This window comes from Haliotis rufescens, unplaced genomic scaffold (genome assembly GCF_023055435.1).
Source record: "Haliotis rufescens isolate VD_foot unplaced genomic scaffold, xgHalRufe1.0.p SCAF_6, whole genome shotgun sequence".
In the NCBI taxonomy this organism is placed as follows: domain Eukaryota; kingdom Metazoa; phylum Mollusca; class Gastropoda; order Lepetellida; family Haliotidae; genus Haliotis; species Haliotis rufescens.
Genome location: NW_025964334.1, coordinates 57,739,898 through 57,760,666, shown reverse-complemented (window position 1 = coordinate 57,760,666; position 20,769 = coordinate 57,739,898). Strand labels below are relative to the sequence as shown.

Here is a 20,769-nt window from a genome sequence, read left to right as displayed (position 1 = left end):
TAGTGAATTCAGTCTGTCAAACATGATCAGCACACAGCTTTCCTTCTTCGGCAATTGACAATATCAAGTCTGTTTCGGTAAATGAATACTTAATTTCACGAGGAGACAATTTTAATATTGATAATCATAACGATAATTCTAATTATCTAGTACTGGCATGAGTAGTTGAGACCTAACAACATAGATAGTACTTCATCAGTATTCAGTAGTACTTCATCATCAATCAGTTGAGACCTATTGTTTGTTTGTTTGTTGTTTAACGCCTCACTCAGCAATATTCCAGCAATATTCCAGCGGTCTGTAAATAATTGAGTCTGGACCAGACACTCCAGTGATTAACATCATGAGCATCGATCCACGCAATTGGGATACGAAGACATGCATCAATCAAATCAGCGAGGCTGACCACCCGACATTACACCATGGACAGTACTTGTATGATCAGTCAACTGAGACCTAACACCATGGATAGTACTTGTATGATCAATCAGCTGAGACCATGGATAGTACTTGTATGATCAATCAACTGAGACCTAACACAATGGATAGTACTTGTATGATCAATCAGCTGAAACCATGGATAGTACTTGTATGATCAATCAGCTAAGACGTAACACCATGGATAGTACTTGTATGGTCAATCAGCTAAGACGTAACACCATGGACAGTACTTGTATGATCAATCAACTGAGACCTAACACAATGGATAGTACCTGTATGATCAATCAGCTGAAACCATGGATATTACTTGTATGATCAATCAGCTAAGACGTAACACCATGGATAGTACTTGTATGGTCAATCAGCTGGGACCTAACAACATGGATAGTACTTGTATGATAATCAGCTGAGACCATGGATAGTACTTGTATGATCAATCAGCTGAAACCATGGATAGTACTTATATGATCAATCAGCTGAAACCATGGATAGTACTTGTATGATCAATCAGCTGAGACCTAACACCATGGGTAGTACTTGTATGATCAATCAGCTGAGACCATGGATAGTACTTATATGATCAATCAGCTGAGACCTAACACAATGAATAGTACATGTATGATCAATCAGCTGAAACCATGGATAGTACTTGTATGATCAATCAGCTAAGACGTAACACCATGGTTAGTACTTGTATGGTCAATCAGCTGGGACCTAACAACATGGATAGTACTTGTATGATCAATCAGCCGAGACCATGGATAGTACTTGTATAATCAATCAGCTAAGACCTAAAACCAAGTATAGTAATTGTATGATCAATCAGCTGAGACCATGGATAGTACATGTATGATCAATCAGCTGAGACCATGGATAGTACTTGTATGATCAATCAGCTGAGACCATGGATAGTACTTGTATGATCAATCAGCTGAGACGTAAAACCATGGATAGTACTTGTATGATCAATCAGCTGAGACCTAAAAACCATGGATAGTACTTGTATGATCAATCAGCTGAGACATAACACCATGGATAGTACTTGAATGCAATCAGCTAAGACCTTACACAATGGATAGTACTTGTATGATCAATCAAATAAAGACGGTACACAATGGATAGTACTTGTATGATCAATCAGCTGAGACATAACACCATGGATAGTACTTGTATGATCAATCAAATAAAGACGGTACACAATGGATAGTACTTGTATGATCAATCAGCTGAGACATAACACCATGGATAGTACTTGTATGATCAATCAAATAAAGACGGTACACCATGGATAGTACTTGTATGGTCAATCAGCTGGGACCTAACAACATGGATAGTACTTGTATGATAATCAGCTGAGACCATGGATAGTACTTTTTTATCAAGATTAAGAACATATTAGAGACATACTTATATATATTTAAAATTAAGTCAAAATAGAATGCTTTGGTCATGTTGTGTTTTTGGCTAGGATCCATGGTACTTACCGTACAAGAAAACATAACTCCACTGAGTTTCAACTTAGCATCTAATTTGATATCATCAGTTCTTTTTATACACACAACTTCCTTGTTTTGTTTCCTTTATTATCATTGGTTGCAGGTTTCAGCCAATTAAAACCATGCACTCAAAAGTAACCTGCGTATGATAATGCATTCCTTGTGCAATACAGAAAAACAATGAACATTATTTTCCGGTTCCCCATTTATCCTATTCCTCACAGTAAAATGATCCTCCATACAACAACAAGCTTCTGTAGCACACATTGAAGCAGCAACCTTTCCATGAACATTGCCAAACTATCATTTAGACACTTGTTGGTTTTCGGATTTTCTCCAGTAAATTCAGTTTGGTAGGGAAAAACTATGTAAAAATATCAAAACATCAGACATGATTGGTTGGTTTGTTGTTTTACGCCACACTCAGCAATATTCCAGCTAAATGACGACGGTCTGTAAATAAGAGTCTGGACCAGACAATCCAATGATTGATATCATGAGCATCGATCCAAGCAATTGGGATAGATGACATGCATCAACCAAGTCAGCGAGCTTGACCACCCGATCCCGTTAGTCGCCTCTTACGACAAGCATAGTCGTCTTTAACGGCAAGCATAGTCACATGACAAGCATAGTCACATGACAAGCATAGTCACATGACAAGCCAAGGCACCCGGACATGGTTGGAGTGACTACCAACACTGGACTGTCACGGCATGTGGAGGCTTTAAGGGCAAAGTCATCTTGTTACTGTGTTGCAAGCTTCTAGACATATATCTCTTTATTCTGTTACAAAAGTATTTCAGTTTGTGAGTGACAAAAATATATTTAATAAATGATAATTCTTATTTTAATTTATTTACTTTTTCTCAGTATTTTATGTCAGAAGGTCCGTGATAAAACGAGGCCTAAACAAAAATGCCATCATTGTTTCAACATGCAAGGTTGGAGTGAATGAGTGAGCATGGTGAGCGAATACTGATATACAGCAAGTCAGAAATATTTCTACAATACCGTACATACAGTGTTCGAAAATAACCTGAATGATTTAACTTAGAGGTTTAGGGGGTCCCTTGATACAAATACCAAAGACCGCCAAGGACCACGCAGCCATGTATAATGCCTCACACTCTCATATCATCTGGTCTGGGTCAGACTGTCAGGGTCAGTATATCAACTGATACAATCACACACTTAATGACTTAATTATTGGTCTTGAGTAAATTATGGCAGTACAAAGTTTAAATTATTGCTTATAAAAAGTCTTTAACATTGTTAGCATAATGATTTTATTATTCTACCATCAAATCTTTACAATTGATATTAAAAATTGACAGTTTTTTATCAGAAAGTTGACTCGGAAATTCGGACTCGCATTCGGCAATCAGATTCCAAAACCCCAAAACAAATCCTGACCAAGTACCCTTTGGATCAAGACACTGCCAATACATACATGATAGATGCAAGTGTACATTTTTTAAGTTTCCCTGCAATAGCAAAGCCGACTGAGCTCCAGACTAGAAGTGCACTGGTCTGGTTCACTCCAATAATCTTCTCCACGCTATCAGAAATACAACTCCTGTCAAAGATTCTGCAAACAGTATTTCTGGGTCTATTTCGAGCCACAGGGAACCCGACATACACCATAGGCTATTAGATAAACCTTTAAAGTCTCTTCTCTTGCACAGAATAACTTGCATGCTGGTAAAACTCATATCTAATGTTTGCCACAGCTGCATGAAAATATTGTCAAAATCAGCCTGCCGGGAACCTATAAATACATGCCTACAAAGTGTACATAGTGACCTTGAATTTCTTCACGCCTGTGTGACCCCGCACGCCTGAAGTTATCACTGTATAGGGCACTGAGAAATAATTACAAGCACCAGGAGGTCTGAGTTTGGATTCCAGGAACTGGTCTCAGAAGTTTCTGCCCACTCTCGGCATCGGTTAAGATTTCATCATAGCGTATAATCTATTTGTTCCTCTTTTAATCAGTCACTTAAGAAATAAAGTTTGCTTTACCCCCATGTGTCATGTGATAAAGTACAGTTTTGCCCTTAAATATTACAGGCAAAGCCTGAGGACACTAGTAAAATATAGTCTTCTGAGAGATGAACTGGTTTCTTCATAGCACTAACCTCTCCAAAGTTTACTATCCATGGAAATCTCAGATTCAGACATTATATTTGTTGGATGGGTCCGCTGACTGAAGTTTTTTCAAAATTGGGTAAAAATAATAATTCAAATTTACACCCTTTGTTTTCATGATTTTCGCGTACTCACAAAATTATTTTGAGATTATTTAGTGTAAAAATCATCAATAACCTTAGGATGCTCAATTTGACATTAATATTTCGCCAAATCATTCAGCCAATAAGACAGCTAAATTTCTCGCATAATAAATCTAGTTATGTCCCTTGTCCTGATACACCGACTTTGCCGAATTAACTCCCTTTGTCTTCCAGAAAAAACAAAAAGCAAAGCTTCCAGCATGCAATGATGCTAGAGATGGTGAACTCATGTATTTTATTCTCATTCACACCCCATCCTACAGGTAATATCTGTACAGTTAAACACAGTTAAGACAGAAAGTGATGCTTGACTGACTAAAAAAAGTGATCCAACAAATATAAAAATAATGGCCACAGATTGAATATAGAAATGTCATGACAATCATTGCCAATCAATTACTAAGAAACCAATGCTTTAATGTGATAAACTGTCTATTTTATCAGGCAGATTAACCCAAATCTTACATGCAAAGAAGACAATTATGACGTAACCCCATGACAGGAGTTCAATATCCTGTAAATGCTGAGTTAATTAATACAAATTACTCGGCTGTTATTTCTCACTGTTAACTTGCACTGTTGTACCACAAGGTCACTAGCAATGTAATCACTGCTAATTACTCTCAGATTCAGATACACTATTACCATAGTTCCTTGTTAAGGAAATGTAGAAAAATAGCGAAAAACAAAGCTATGGTGCTGAGTGTGTCAAGGGTTATTTATCATAATGGAATAAAAACTAAACATACTGGATAACGGGGGATGTCAAAACCAAAGACATCTCATGTCACGATACATACAACTTACAAGGAGAGAGCAAACCAGGTTAGAAAAGGTTAGAAAAGGTCTTTAGCAACCCATGTTTGTCATAAAAGGCGACTATGCTTGTCATAAGAGGCGACTAACAGGATCGAGTGGTCAGGCTCGCTGACTTGGTTGATGCATGTCACCGATCCCAATAATGTTGATCGATGCTCATGTCAATCACTAGATTGTCTGGTCCAAATTCGATTATTTACAGACCGCCGTCATACAGCTGAAATATTGCTGAGTGCGGTGTTTAACAACAAATACAATCAAACAATCATTCGGAGAAAAACAAACAAACAAACAAACAAACAGACAGACAAGGAAACAAGAAGTGAGTGTTTGAGTGAGTGAGTGAGTGAGTTAGGTTCAACGCCGCTTTGAACAGTATTCCAGTTATATCACACGTCAGCATAACATGGGAGGAAAGTCCGAAGTAATGCAGGTTTCAGATATGTACCACGGGTACGGTGCTGACAAACCTAAAAACAAAAGCATGATTCGAACCCACGACCATAGGTTTCTGGCGTGCCCAAGGGACACAACTCTGAACAGAAATATGGAACATCTCAGTTCACAGCGGAACCTGATACATCACTGCACTCATTTCATTACAATGTGGGACTCGTGTAGGGGAACTACGGTACATCCCACTTAACAGTGGAACCTGATACATCACTGCACTCATTTCATTACAATGTGGGACTCGTGTAGGGGAACTACGGTACATCCCACTTAACAGTGGAACCTGTTACATCACTGCACTCATTTCATTACAATGTGGGACTCGTGTAGGGGAACTACGGTACATCCCACTTAACAGTGGAACCTGATACATCACTGCACTCATTTCATTACAATGTGGGACTCGTGTAGGGGAACTACGGTACATCCCACTTAACAGTGGAACCTGATACATCACTGCACCCATTTCATTACAATGTGGGACTCGTGTAGGGGAACTACGGTACATCCCACTTAACAGTGGAACCTGTTACATCACTGCACTCATTTCATTACAATGTGGGACTCGTGTAGGGGAACTACGGTACATCCCACTTAACAGTGGAACTGATACATCACTGCACTCATTTCATTACAATGTGGGACTCGTGTAGGGGAACTACGGTACATCCCACTTAACAGTGGAACCTGATACATCACTGCACTCATTTCATTACAATGTGGGACTCGTGTAGGGGAACTACGGTACATCCCACTTAACAGTGGAACCTGTTACATCACTGCACTCATTTCATTACAATGTGGGACTTGTGTAGGGGAACTACGGTACATCCCACTTAACAGTGGAACTGATACATCACTGCACTCATTTCATTACAATGTAGGGGAACTACGGTACATTCTAGATAACAGCAGAACCTGATACATTACTGCACTCATCACCGATACGTCCCACTCATTACTCAATACAGAGATGGAAATATCAGTCTGTGGTCTTCATAAGGGGACGACAACCATGTCAGGCTAAACATAAATAAAACGGTTTCCTATTTCCATGACTTCAGTCCATCCCAAATTAGGGTAGGAAGGTCTGGGTATTTTTCAACATGTTTTTACTTTTTTCTTTATTCAGCAAAATAAAATTTCAGTATGTCGGTAGAAGCCTTTTCCAGACAAACCTAAGGACAGGTCTCCCAGTGTAGTGAAGTAGAGCTGGTCATGCTGGGGGCACAGAACACAGACAATGTCGTGATGGTGGAAAACGAGAGAAAACATTCCTGGTCTGGAGCTCAATACAAAAGTTGCCTGGGAACAATTGTCAACTCAAAACAAACAGGTTATCCTTTCATCCAGATTATATATTTTATCAAATCAGCCAATGCAACCATTTTACTCAGTGTTATGAAAATGAAAGTGAGCTCGAACCACCCCATGGGTTTAAAAACATACAGCTTTTCCGAACAGTGTGGGAGTGAAAAGCCAGGGATTGATTGGAAGAATTTGACTGAACTTGCACCAGGTGCACGCTGACATTAACACCTTGTTGCACCAGCCCAAACCAGGTTCCTCTCTGGTCCCATTAATTTATCAAAGCTAAAATGTGCACACAATCTTGGAAGTACTCGCAGTTTGATGACGTAAAGCCCAAAAAAGCATGACAAAGTACACATAGCACCGGGATTACTGATGTAGTATGGTAAATAAATCTTAGTTCTATTGAATGTGTTCAAAGGATGATATTGTGTGGACAAGTAAGGGATAGACACAATTTTGAAAATTTTGGCATGCACTTGGTGCCTGTAGACATAAATATTAGGTTGCATGTTTCAACAGGTCACACTGGTGCTTGTTTAATACAGCTACATCAAGCCCTGAAAGCTGCTGTCTGGAATAGTAGCATTTTTTTGCTGCACTTTGCTGCATTTTGAGGCCATCAAATTTGAAATGGTACCAGATGACTTAATAATCGCAAAACAGTCAAATTTTTAACATTTGTTTTTTTTATTATTTATATTCCTATACGACAGCGTTAGAAATTGGCATTAGTCCTTACAAAACTGCCCAACAGTAAAGGTATCCTAAGGACTAGAAATTGACCTATTTTAAGGGTTTTGCTATATGTTATCATTGTAAGGACTAGTGGACCAAAACTGTTAGTTTCTAACCCTGAGCTATACGACAGGGGTCTGTAAATAATCGAGCTTGGACCAGACAACCCAGTGATTGACATCATGAGCACCAATCCACGCAATTGGGATACGATGACATGAAACCAACCAAGTCACAAAGCCTGACCCTGACCCTGACCCATTCAGTCCGCCTCTTACAAGCCTAGGTTGCTGCAGAACTATCTTACCCAGCATAACACAAATTAAAGACCTTGAATATCAATGATAATGACCCAACACTACCATACACAACCTACAATCAAGTTCTCCACCAGTGATGAGGTCAAGGCAAGCCAAAACACTGTAGAAGATGATATCATTGGGGAATTTTCTTCACATTTACATGACTTAGTAACACAAGGATTATCCTGGTAATTTTTACCTATGAAAGAAAATCCACACTAGTCCAAAAGCAATGAGATGTTTTGGTGTGTGATGAGATTTTGCAAATTTTCAGAGACACTTTGTCTTCACACAGTGGAAACTGTATTTGATATTCGGTATTTGTGACTCGAATTATGTTGCAATTAATGTTACTAGATTATATGGATATATCCTCCGATATTTTCAAACATTAATTATTCCACTGTGAATATTTAAAAATGCATTAGTATTTATATTTCTGTTCATTGTTTACTTTAGGAGAAATTAGATTAATATTTATGTATTTCTGTTCACTGTCAACTTTAGGAGGAATTATTTGTGAGAACAGTTATAGATCATTTAGAAGGGATGTTTACCACCATCAGCTGTTCATTTCAGTGGCATGCAGTGGACAAACAATTTCTAGGTCTTCGACAACGTCTGTTAAGATCGTAATTTAATATATTCAGAGTGATGACATGATATAGTGACTGTCATAAATGGTGTTACAGTTTGTTGGCAAAAATTATATCATTTACATTCCAGTGCCTTCATCAATTTCACTGTCTTATGTCCGTCTGTAGTGTGTAGTGTATCAAAGACCGGGAGTCTGACCGTATCAAATGAAATCTTATCAATATGGACTTTTCAGTTAATTATACAATGACTATTGCTCCAGGTTCACCCTTTTGTTTAATTAGCAACAATTAAGTCATTTATTTTCTGCAGAAGGCGGCGTGTTTGCCATGTGCTAATTTGTGTTTGTGTTTGTAGGTGAAAATGAAAGTGTAAATGCAGATAAACTATTGAAAGAAGTACGCTATTTTCAATCGCGCTGAATGAATGTTGATGAGACATATATGACAAGTATGCGAGAATACAGCTGAATAGCGGCCTAAGTCAATCCCTGGTAACATTGCAGTGAATGTTAGCATTTCAACTCTAAATCATTTTTTAAAAACACTTTTCCCCCTTGAGGTCAAGTGGAGAGGGCATGAGACAGGCAGATAGAGGTAAAAAACATGGTTGCTCATGAGGTGAGAAAAACAAAAAATTAAAATACCCTTATATGAAGGAGTTAGTCATGAATGGTTGTTCGCACACAGGGAATTAGTCACATGATCAATGAAATAACTGTGGCTACATGTCACGCTTGGACAGTTGCTACAAACAGGAAGGAACACTGCCATTGACATGAAATAAACAGACACTTGTACATGATGGGGCTTGTGGTGTAACACGCTATATACAATGATCATGTTGTGTACATGCATACACAGTGCTGATCTTATAGTCCCCAAACCCAACAGGCTTGTACTCCGACACTCACGAGGTAAACGACGATCAAACAGAGTCACAGAGTTGGAGCCTATTTCAAACATACTCTCAGATGTTTTTCTACAAACACCGCTGGTGGGTTGAATTAGTCAGCCTGTCAAGATCTATTTAAACACAGGTACATCAAAATACATTCTGGGAGTGTGAACATGGAGAACATCAATCAATTTTACTGGGAAATAATATTGTATTAATACCAGAGCAGTGTTTGAAAACAAGCTGTAAGTCAAGAAGTCCTTGTCTTGTCAAGGTTAAATTTTTTTTTCAAATTTAAGGAGTCCCAAGATCCAAATACTGCAATCTCGGGATTTCCCTATAATATATAATATTATACATATAATATATAACCCCGCACTGCGCAGGATATAAGCGACTTGGCATCATAATAGTGTGCAGGGTGCAATGATACTGAATGCCATGATGCGATACGCATCTTTATACACTGGTCACAACTCGATATGCATATCTGACCGACCAATGAAATGAATAACATGTTAACATTAACCTAACAGAAAGCAGCTTACTTGATTTTTATGGCACTAGTTTCAAATGACGACTCAACGCAAAGTAGTCATGTCTAACCCGGCCTATCCTCATGATCTTCACCCAGATATCAACAGGTGCACAGGGTTCTAGGGATCATTTCTTTTCAAATGAATGTTGCCTTGACAATGATGCCATTCATTTAATAGCCATGATTATTAGACGTAGATATGCGAGTGAGTACTTTGGAAAGTAACAGTGACGTTGAAAACTAAATAAAACTTCTAAAAAGCTGATATGGCCAGTTCCTGTTGCTTGTAAATCATGGGCTCTGTTCAAAACTTGTCAGAAACCTCAGCCATATCTGACATGAACTACACTACAAATTGTGGAAAGATAAACAAAAAAGAAAAGAAAGTAAAATATCTAAACCTACAAAGAAAATTGTCACCTTCAGGTGCACGAAACTATTTTGAGCAATGCTATAACTAATAAAGCATTTAGTGTTATACGACATGCCATACCATGCTTAGTAGAGTATTTACAGGTATCAGAGTATCTGTTGGCATGAATGTCTGGACGTTAGACTCATTTCGTACATCATCAAATCAATTTCAAGCATTCCAAAAAACCACATCAACGATAAGATTCAAGAAATCTTGAACATAAAGAGGGAGAATAATTCTTTGAGCTGAATACCTCTTGAAATCCCATTCCAAACACTAAATACTTAACATCATACATGTCCTAAAATAACTTCTTCCTCTAATATACGTGCCTCTAAAATTATATCATGCTAAAGCAGGGTTCAACACAACCACCAGTGTGCAACTAGTGAAAAGGACAACAACCTTTAAAATTAAAACTACAGTGAGTGAGTGAGTTGGGTTTAACGCCGCTTTTAACATTATTCCAGTCATATCGCGGCGTGTCAGCTTAATGTGGGAGGAAAGCCCGAAGTGATGCAGGTTTCAGACGTTTACTACTTCGGTGAAACCCACGAGCACGGCATGGTGCTGACAAACCTAGAAACATAATTGGGGCGAACCGGGATTCGAACCCACAATCATAGGTTTCTGGCGTGCCCAAGGGACGCAACTCTGCACAGCGAATCGCGGCGCCTTAGACGACTGGGCCACCCGTGCCCCCCTTAAAACTACAGCCAGGTGTTTGTTTGTTTGTTGTTTAACGCTGCACTCAGTAATATTCCAGCTATATCAGTATATGATGGCGGTCTATAAATAGTCAAGTCTGTACCAGACAATCCAGTGATTGATATCATGAGCATCGATCCACGCAATTGGGATAGGATGACATGCATCAACCAAGTGAGCAAGCTTGACCACCCAATCCTCTGAGTCGCCTCTTATGGCAAGCATGGGTTGCTGAAGATCCCGGATCTTCACGGGTCTACAGCCAAGTGAGACATGTCCCTGGGTGGCCCCTGCACATGTTCACAACCCATTGCATCCAATCTCATGAGGAGGTTAACCCCTCTTAGACCTTTTACTTAACTGTGATGAGACAAATAATCAAAGGAATATACAATTCACAACAGTACCAAACTTAAGAGATGCACGAGATAATTGCTTTTCTCTCATGTTTGGACTTACTAGACAAAAACATTATAGATAATAACTTCATTATTATACTGAAATAGTGGCGTTTCTGTGTAATAGCGGCGTATGTCGTTGTCAAGCAGGAAACGTTGCTTTTGCAGTATAATAAGAACTTGCTATCTATAAAATGTTTTGTCTACTTTGTCATCCTTGACAACAATGGCTCTCTGTTATTCATGATTAAATGAGTTTTGATAGGGTTTATTTAACCTATAGCAAAATAGCAATAGAAAATATAAAAACATATTGAGACAAAGTGTTCATTTTTTATGACAGACAATTTTTCAGACTGAGAACTTCCAAAGTTTTAATTTTTTTGTTAATGAACAAGACATCCATCTGATTCAAATTTTCAAAGAGCATTGTGAGTTAAGGCTGCAGGTTGAATGCCCCTGATTTCTTGGCGATGTTTTCATACAATATCAGTGTTCCCGCTGGCTTTTGAAACTGCCAGTCCTTGTGGACCTGCAACTCTAAAAATTACCAGTCCCAACTTTAAACAAATAAAAAAACGTATGAAAATTATTTGGTTTTAATTCTTTCAACTTCATGTTCAGTGCAAAGATGTCATCTCTGAAGTAACTTAGTTAGATCTATGTCATTCACACAAACTTCAGTCACAATTTCTTCTTTATTTTTTAATATTTCGAGACGAAGTCGCTACAACTGGATATTTAACCTAGAAATAGACAAGTTTAAACCCTGATGGTCACAGAAAAGCTGACTTTGTTCGAAAAATGTACTTATATGAATATCACCGATGTTTTGTTTAACAACAAAGATTTAAAAGTACTTTATTTGCTGGTCCACAGGGACTTACAGTCACTTGAATTACCGGTCCAAGCCTAATTTTACCAGTAAAAAACGGGTAATTACCAGTAAACGGGAACACTGAAATCGTATTCCTTATTGCAAAGGAACTGACACATGTTCAGCTTCCATTCGAGCTAATTAAACATGAACACATACCTCGGGAAGTTGAGTTTAACAGTAGTAAATATCTCAGTGTCTTCAGCAGATGCGGAGTGGTATATAATGTGTCCTTATACATAAACCTGCAACCAAGTGTCTCCTCCTCACAACAATGAGGTCTTGTGAGGAAGAAGCATCCCACACTTGCATGTGGCGACCATGCTTACTAAAACAATGAACACCGACAAAAAACTCACCCCAAAATGTCAGACATGTTCAGTGGGCAGAGGTACCCTTCCCAGATTAGGTAATATAGAAAATAAGCAGTCCTTGCTCCACTTCCTCCCGGGGCCTTGCACAATGATGCAGGATCTCTCAGTCCTCTATTTAGGCTGTAATGATACACCTATGTCACAATATGTGACCGGGGACAATATGATACCAGGGACAACATTTGACACTCTCCATTTCTGAAATGTCCTCTTCAGATCAGTAAACATTTCCTTTTTCTACTGTATGAAAGGATGTTTTTGTTTATTGCAATGTCAATGTATCAGCGATGTTTTTGTCAATACTGTTTTGATACATATTTATGAACATTGATACTTGATTAATAATTTACTGCCACAGAAACATTTACATTTATTAACATTATCATTGTGATGATGGACAAGGAGAAGGCTGAAAACTCAATTTTAAACATTTAATGGATCAGCCAAGTCATATTTTGTATTAAATTACAGGTCTACACAGATAAATATCTATACAATGCTATAAGCACACAGAATAATTAATCTGATTATTAACCTAGATACTAACATATCAATATCAATACTGAAATTTCCAATCAGCACCCCTGTCTAAATGCAGTGTTTACAATTAAGCCTAATTGTCAAGGGGTCCTCTTCTCAAACCTAATGTTAAAAACATATAATTACAAAACAGCAAACTTCACAGGCCACATGTAATTTCAAAATCTGATATCAGATTGTTTTTAGGCAAGTGCTGAGGGGAAAATGTTCTTACCCTGTCACAGTACTGATTATCTTTGTGTCAAAGTCTCATGGCATATTATTTCACAGGGAAACGATAAATCAATATTTTGATATAGCAACAGGGAAAAGGTTATTATTTTCACTTTCACCTATTTATATCCAATGATCAAGCCAACAGTGCATGATCGAGAAGAATATTTGACTTATATACACTGTACCAGTACTAACTGTATGTGGACACTCACTTTTCAAATTGGGAACAGTATTGATTCAATGATGACTAAATCAAACATGGTGCACTGCTGAATCATTTTAGCTTCAGCCTCCATCCATATGAAACACATAATGCGACATTTCCCTCTTCCCTGTACAACTTCTTTCAGAATATTAGTGTATGTAGTCTTCAGGTGCTTTTAGAGATTTGGGGACAAGAATTTGACTTTGTAGCCATGAGAGGGGTCGATTCCAGACATTCGATATCGGAAGACAATGCAACTCCACTGCCACCTACAGAATACTATCCTCTTCCCGTAATCATGGTCATACTTAACGGTACATATTACCATGTAAATACACACAAAAGTTTTCTGAAAATGATGCCTGGCAGAAATTCAATAGACATGATTTGTTTTAGTGGTAAGGTCAAAATAACAATAACATAAACATGGTAAATACATTTGGTTTCCTTAATGCTGAAAGGCTGAATTTGTCATACAATGAGATGACTAATACAAATGCCATACATCCACACTATCATAATTGAATTGGATAAGGTTACTGATAATCATTTCAGTTAATCGCTTGTTGAAATTGTGCAGTGTCAGCATAAACAAGATCCACCCATCATTGACTTTTCGTGTTACCAACCAATACACAATGAAAATACATCTATGCCAACACTAACACAGTAATTTGAGTTTGACTATCAGGTCAAGGTATGAGATATCATCATTTTTTTCCACAACTGTTTATTTTTGAAATATTATATAACACCAATGGATCAGACTAATAGAATCAACCCAAATAACAAATTTAATAAAAAATCCAAATGCGTAAAGGCACTATAGTGCTATGATTTCATATTTTTACATGCTGAAATGAGGGCACATGCACCTGCATCGATACCTTGTTGAAGCAAGATTCATGACCATTGCATGGTGAAATGAAAGCAGTTGTCTACACTTGTGTATTACATTATCACAGCATAAAAATAATCCTCCTAATTGGTATATGCCAATGTATATTCACAACGTAAGTCATCCATTGTCTACGATAGCAGTGCATCACAACAGTGCCACAGACGAACATCCCATCACACAAACACACCAAGAATGAATAACCTCACACTTTTGTGATGATCGTATTGCAAAATTCCTCGTAAATGATTATTAAACAAACTGATGCGTATTTTTTCTACAGAATCGAATGTAAGATGCCATCGGTGAAACGACGTTGATCAACAGGCTGGCACTGAAATCTTAGAATGGCAACCGATTACTCTCGTATTGAGGCACCCTGTTGTTTAAATCAGTCAGTGAGGCTATTTCAACCGGAACGACGACCACAAAGGTACAGAAAGACCATCCATGAGTGTAGAAATACGACAGTATCCGTAATATTGTTCTTTAGGATTCGTATCATGACATAAGATCATTTCAGCACAGAAAACCGAATTATCAAGCATGGTGATGTTCTACGTTTTGCGCCAGTATGGTATCACTACGGACGACATACAAACATTGAATAGGTATATCAATTTATAATTCCGATATTTTTTCAGCAATCGGGTCATAATGCAGCATGGTAATCACACATGTTGTAAAATTAACCTACAGTATCTTACCTCAAATTTTCTCGCCATGTTGAATGTCGATCAGAATGCTAAATTAGGAAGTCAGGAGCTACACATTTTGGTTTCGTATCTCATTCCAGACACGAACGTTCGGCTTTTCTCTCAAATGAATTTGTTTCATGTGTTTACAAATACAAGGATGGTCGTGAAATACACTGTTAAGTATTTTACAAACAATTTGTTGCGATTCTCCCCTCAGCTTTCACCAGGCATAAGGAGCGGTCAATGCCCGTTTAGCTCCGTTTGATTAAAGATGGAGGAATCATGTCAGCAACGCTTACCTCCCTTGTCTCGTGTTACAAACCTGAAAATTGATTTTTATTAAATTTTCTGCCAGACATCTTGTTCCAAACAACAATGTTTAGCATTAAATGTTGAATGTGGGCATTTTTATCTATATATATAACTATTGAAAAATACTGAACATGATCATATTCCTTAACAAATATTAAACTTACAATTTCTCATAGTATAATACCTTTTGATAAGTTTCTAAGTTATTTTGATTATGTTTTTCTTGAAAGTGAAATCCCCAAAACGTGACCGATAAGCTCTTTCGATATGCTCGCACATCTGTTATGTACAGCAGGATAGACACATTGCACATTAGCATATATATATATATATATATATATATATATATAATAAAGTCCACGTTAGTCCATCATCTTCTTTAAATATCAGTTTCATACATAGTACTTTCGCTGTCTCATGACAGCTCTTCAGTGTAACTTGACAGCGAAAGTACTATGTATGAAACTGATATAAAGAAGATGATGGACTAACGTGGACTTTATTATTTTATTATATATTACATGTACACCGAGTGAACATTTACCTCATTTTTGTATATATATATATATATATATATATATATATATATATATATATATATATATAATTGAATATAGATTTCATTCATTCGTAGGCGAACGCGCACGCTAGTAATAAAGTGGCGCCTCTCAGTGCTTAGAAAAGACATATTATATTACAGTTTAAAGGTCAAAGTCTGAAACGACTGCCTTACCCAAACAAAATCAATGTGTTCGTTCATTCATTCACCTATCCATCCTTCCACGCACCAATCAGCCCGGCCGTTCATTCGTTCGTATTTCGCCCATTCACAAATCCATGCGGGCGCCCAATCCCATTCATGAATTCCCCCTTTGAGTATTGATTCAATGTGTCTTAAACAGATAAATACTGATTGTCTTACCTCGTGTCATATACGACACATGCAATGATCTGCTCCACATGCTTTGGCTCTAAATAGCCATGTCATTATCTTCACATTATGATTTACACATAATTAAAATTTGCATAAATTTGGCGTCGTTTTCGTGATTCTCGTTGCTGGGCCGAAGGTAATTATTAAAGTGAGTGAGTGAGTATGGTTTTACGCCGCTTTAGCAATATTCCAGCAATATCACGGCGGGGGGACACCAGAAATGGGCTTCACACATTGTACCCATGTCGGGAATCGAACCCGGGTCTTCAGCGTGACGAGCGAAAGCTTTAACCACTAGGCTACCCGACCGCCCCGGGTATAAAACTGCAATGCGTTCATCGTTAAGTTTGGGCAGCCTGAGCCGACTTCTAGACTCCCGGATGGTGTAACGGTGTTGGTGACATAGAGCACAGGCATATTGGACGCTCGTCACTTGCATGGTAATTAACACTTTGAGAGTGTAAAAGGCCCGGGTTCGATACCCCACATAGGTATAGTGCGTGAAGCCCATTTGTGGTATCTCTCCGTGATATTGCTGGAACAGTGCTTAATGCGACGTAACACAAGACTCACTCGCTCATCAGTGTTTTGAAACGAACAATGAGAAAAGGTATGACAATACCATCTTTGTCGCACTTAAAAATGAAAATTGTGGACAAGATTGAATTATTTATTTAATTTTACCACCTACAAGTTTTGGATTTAAAAAATTATACATAAGCATAACTAAAATATGCGTAACGCCGATATTTCAAACCTTTGGGAGAAAATCTGAAACTGTCAGCACTTGAGCCAGATTTGCTCTTGTTAGGATATTGAATAAAGCTTCCTCAAAACCAATTTCCGCCCTCTAAAACATTCTATAGGCACTCGGTCGTATTAATTTGATTGATAAATTTTAAAAGGTTGTTTAAAATACACGGAAATAGAAAATACAGTGCACTATAGTATTCAGTAATGTGGACATTCGGATAACTTTACACGACACTTTCACCTCATATTTTAAATTTGACAATGGGAGTTAAACCATTAGTTTTGCAACTCAGTTTAATCATGTGTTAAAGCGAGAATATGTTTTCCAATTTTCGCTGCACCGACCGATCGACCAACCTTAGTCCATATATACACTGCCCCACAGAATAAAGTATACACCCATGTCTGATGGTGGCTACACTGAAACATGGTTATTCAATGGCGATGTATTTGAAATGGGTATATCGTGGTTGTGTTTTGGACCTCAAGGCTGCAGTGTTTCGGCGACTGTTTTCAGAGTAGTAATATTTTGATATCATTTGTTAGTTTGGGGTTATCCAATTTTCAAGTGTATACTTTCTTTTGCCCGGCAGTTTATACGAGGGTGAAACGAAAACCACCACCCAAACACGATATCACATCGTGTCAAACCACACGCATTATGACCGTAGATGGTTTGTTTTGTGGAATATCATTGGATAATGGACGTTTGTCATTTGCAGGATAGTCCCGTGAAGATTCCGGATTAGAATAGGTCTTCAGCAACCCATGATTGTCGTAAGAGGCGACTAACGGGATCGGGTGGTCAGGCTCGCTGACTTGGTTGATGCATGTAATCGTATCCCAGTTTGCGTAGATCGATGCTCAAGATGTTACTCACTGGATTGTCTGATCCAGACTCGATTATTTACAGACCGCCGTCATATAGCTGGAATATTGCTGAGTGTGACGTTAAACAAACACACAAACAAACATCACTTACAGGATAATTAAAACTTTAAGCGTTGTAATATATCAAGGTAGTATATTTGTTTTTCTAGACTCCCTGATGGTGTCGAGGTGTAATAGAACATCTTTGCATATTGGACGCTGGTCATTTGCAGGGTAATTAAGACCTTAAGCGTTGTAATATACCTAGGTTGCATTGCATATTGGACGCTCGTCACTTGAAGGATAATTAACACTTTGAAAGTGTTAAAGGCCCGGGTATAATTAAGTGTTAAATGTCCGGGTTCTGTTCATCGCATGGGTACAATATGTGAAGAGCATTTCTGGTGTTCCCTGCCGTCACATGGCTGGAATATTGCTGAAAGCGGCGTAAAACCATATTCACTCTCAATGCATGATACTCCTGAAACGATACACAGACTCCTACTTGCATGCTGGGATACACCGGAACCGGAAGTGCCACCATCTTGGAAAATACGCCCTAATACGACAAGATGGCGTCACGTCCGGCCATATGACAGGATCTCGCCGGAAGTGACGGCATCTCGCGGGACGGGACGGAAACGTTTTGGGGGCGCATGCGCGGAGGTGGGAGAGGAAGAAGAAGGAGGCGGGGCGAGGCGGGGGCGAGGCAGGGCGGGGCGGGGCGAGGCGGGGCGAGGGTGGCACAAGGGTGAGTTCGCTTTTAAATTAGTACTGAATAGATAAATGTAGCGGGTGAACGTGTGGCTTCTTGGAGAGTTTCCAGTGGCCAACATACATTCGACACTGAACCATTTCAGCTGCTTTCTCGACATTTTTGCGTGAAGAATATTAGGAGCCACTAAATAATCTCTAATAGCCGCGAAGCGGGTACCTGACCCAAATGACCGTAAATTGAAGCTAGGGGTGATAGATCGTCAAGGGGATCCAAGGGCTGAGGATAGAATTCGGGTAATCTAATACAGCCACTAAGCGGGTACCTAACCCTAATGATCGTATAGGGGTGATTCTTATAAAGGGGATCCAAGGGCTGAGGATAGAGTTCGGGGTAAACCGACCCTAACACCGGCGACATTTGGATGTGTTCAACTCCAATAATGAAAATAAATGAATCTAAAAAATAATATATGAATATTAGTTACCATTTATAATCATTTTAGACACTTGAATTAAGAAATAAAAATTTATATTGAAAATTTAAAAGAAATGTGCTTTCATAAACTAGGGAGGTTTTATTTAGTAAACAAATATTGAGAACTCTCAACATCCCTGGGCTTATTCAGTGGCATTGCGTGTAAAGATGATAGATCACTGGAAGGAGCTTATGCACACTCGATGAACCCTGACGTCACAGGGCATTGTTTCGCCGGTGTGTCTGGCAACAAAATCCTACAAATTACGTCATAGGGTGTTAATTGTGACGTGTTTGAAACGTTTGTGGTACTGTATTCTAAAAGTAGGCCACGTCATTCTGTTCTTGCGTTTCATTAGGCCTCAGAAACACCTTAGATACATTTAGTATTCCGAGTTTATATAGGGTCCAACGACATCACCAGTGCGCGTGTGATGACATCATGCCTTGGGGCTTTTCTGATTGGCTGAGCCCTACTATATGATTAGGGGAGGGGAGGTGTGACTGCATTCTATGGCAGCAACAGGGAGAACTGGGATTTGGAGGTCGTTTACAAATGCTGCCTACCTGTGTATGCCCATGGCACTATAGCATGTGACAGGACATTCAAATTAAGTGTGTGTATTGCCATACCTAACTGAAAGACACGTACGTGCGACGTTTAACCCACGCCAGCAAGTGTCCAGTCAGAAGATGGCGACCCATCCGTGCCTGTGTCATTGCGTGTGAGTTAGTCTTTTCAGGGCCAACCATCTCTCAACCATAACACTGTCGTTACGTTTCAATATCTATTTCCCCCGCTAACACTTCACCAAAGACACATGCTAAGAGGCATCCCCGCAAGGTCTTTTGTTTACAAACTCTGAGAACCTGTGAACTGTACACTGCTCTTACTACAACTACTGACCCGACCCGTGAAGACCCGGGGTAGAATAGGTCTTCAGCAACCCATGCTTACAGTGAAAGGCAGTGTTCATGATGTCAATCACTGGATTGTCTGGTCAAGACTCGATTATGTACAGACCGCCCTCATATAGCTGGAATATTGCTGGGTGCGGCGTTAAACAACAAACCAACCAACAACCAAACTGACCTATGAAGATCCGGGGTAGAATAGGTCTTCAGCAACCAATGCTTGCCGTAAAAGGCGACTATGCTGGAATATTGCTGAGTGCGGCGTTAAACAACAAACAAACAAATACTACTACAACTACTACTGCTACTACTTTTACTGCTACTACTACTACCACTGCTAAAACTGCTACCACAACCACTGCTACTGGTGCAGCTGCTGCTGCTACTACTACTACTACTACTACTACTACTACTACTACTACTACCACCACTACCACTGCTACAAGAACTGCTGCGGGGGCAGTCGGGTAGCCTAGTGGTTAAAGCGTTCGCTCGTCACGCCGAAGACCCGGGTTTGATTCCCGACATGGGTACAATGTGTGATGCCCATTTCTGGTGTGCCCAGTCGTGATTGCTGT

General features: G+C 39.0%; 1 protein-coding gene across 11 annotated transcripts in view; it reads right to left on the bottom strand.

Annotated features, from left to right (window-relative positions):
- Positions 1-15,480, bottom strand: part of LOC124143154 (rho GTPase-activating protein 190-like) — a 101,823-nt gene extending 86,343 nt beyond the window's left edge. For 10 of the 11 annotated variants that reach the window (XM_048386185.1, XM_048386192.1, XM_048386187.1 and 7 more), the window contains exon 1: positions 15,225-15,480. The gene's annotated coding sequence lies outside the window, so the exon portion shown is untranslated. Of the gene's footprint in view, positions 1-12,643; positions 12,661-15,224 lie in introns of those variants that run through there. The other variant, XM_048386186.1, reaches the window with a different exon arrangement.
- Between the last annotated feature and the right edge of the window lie 5,289 nt (positions 15,481-20,769).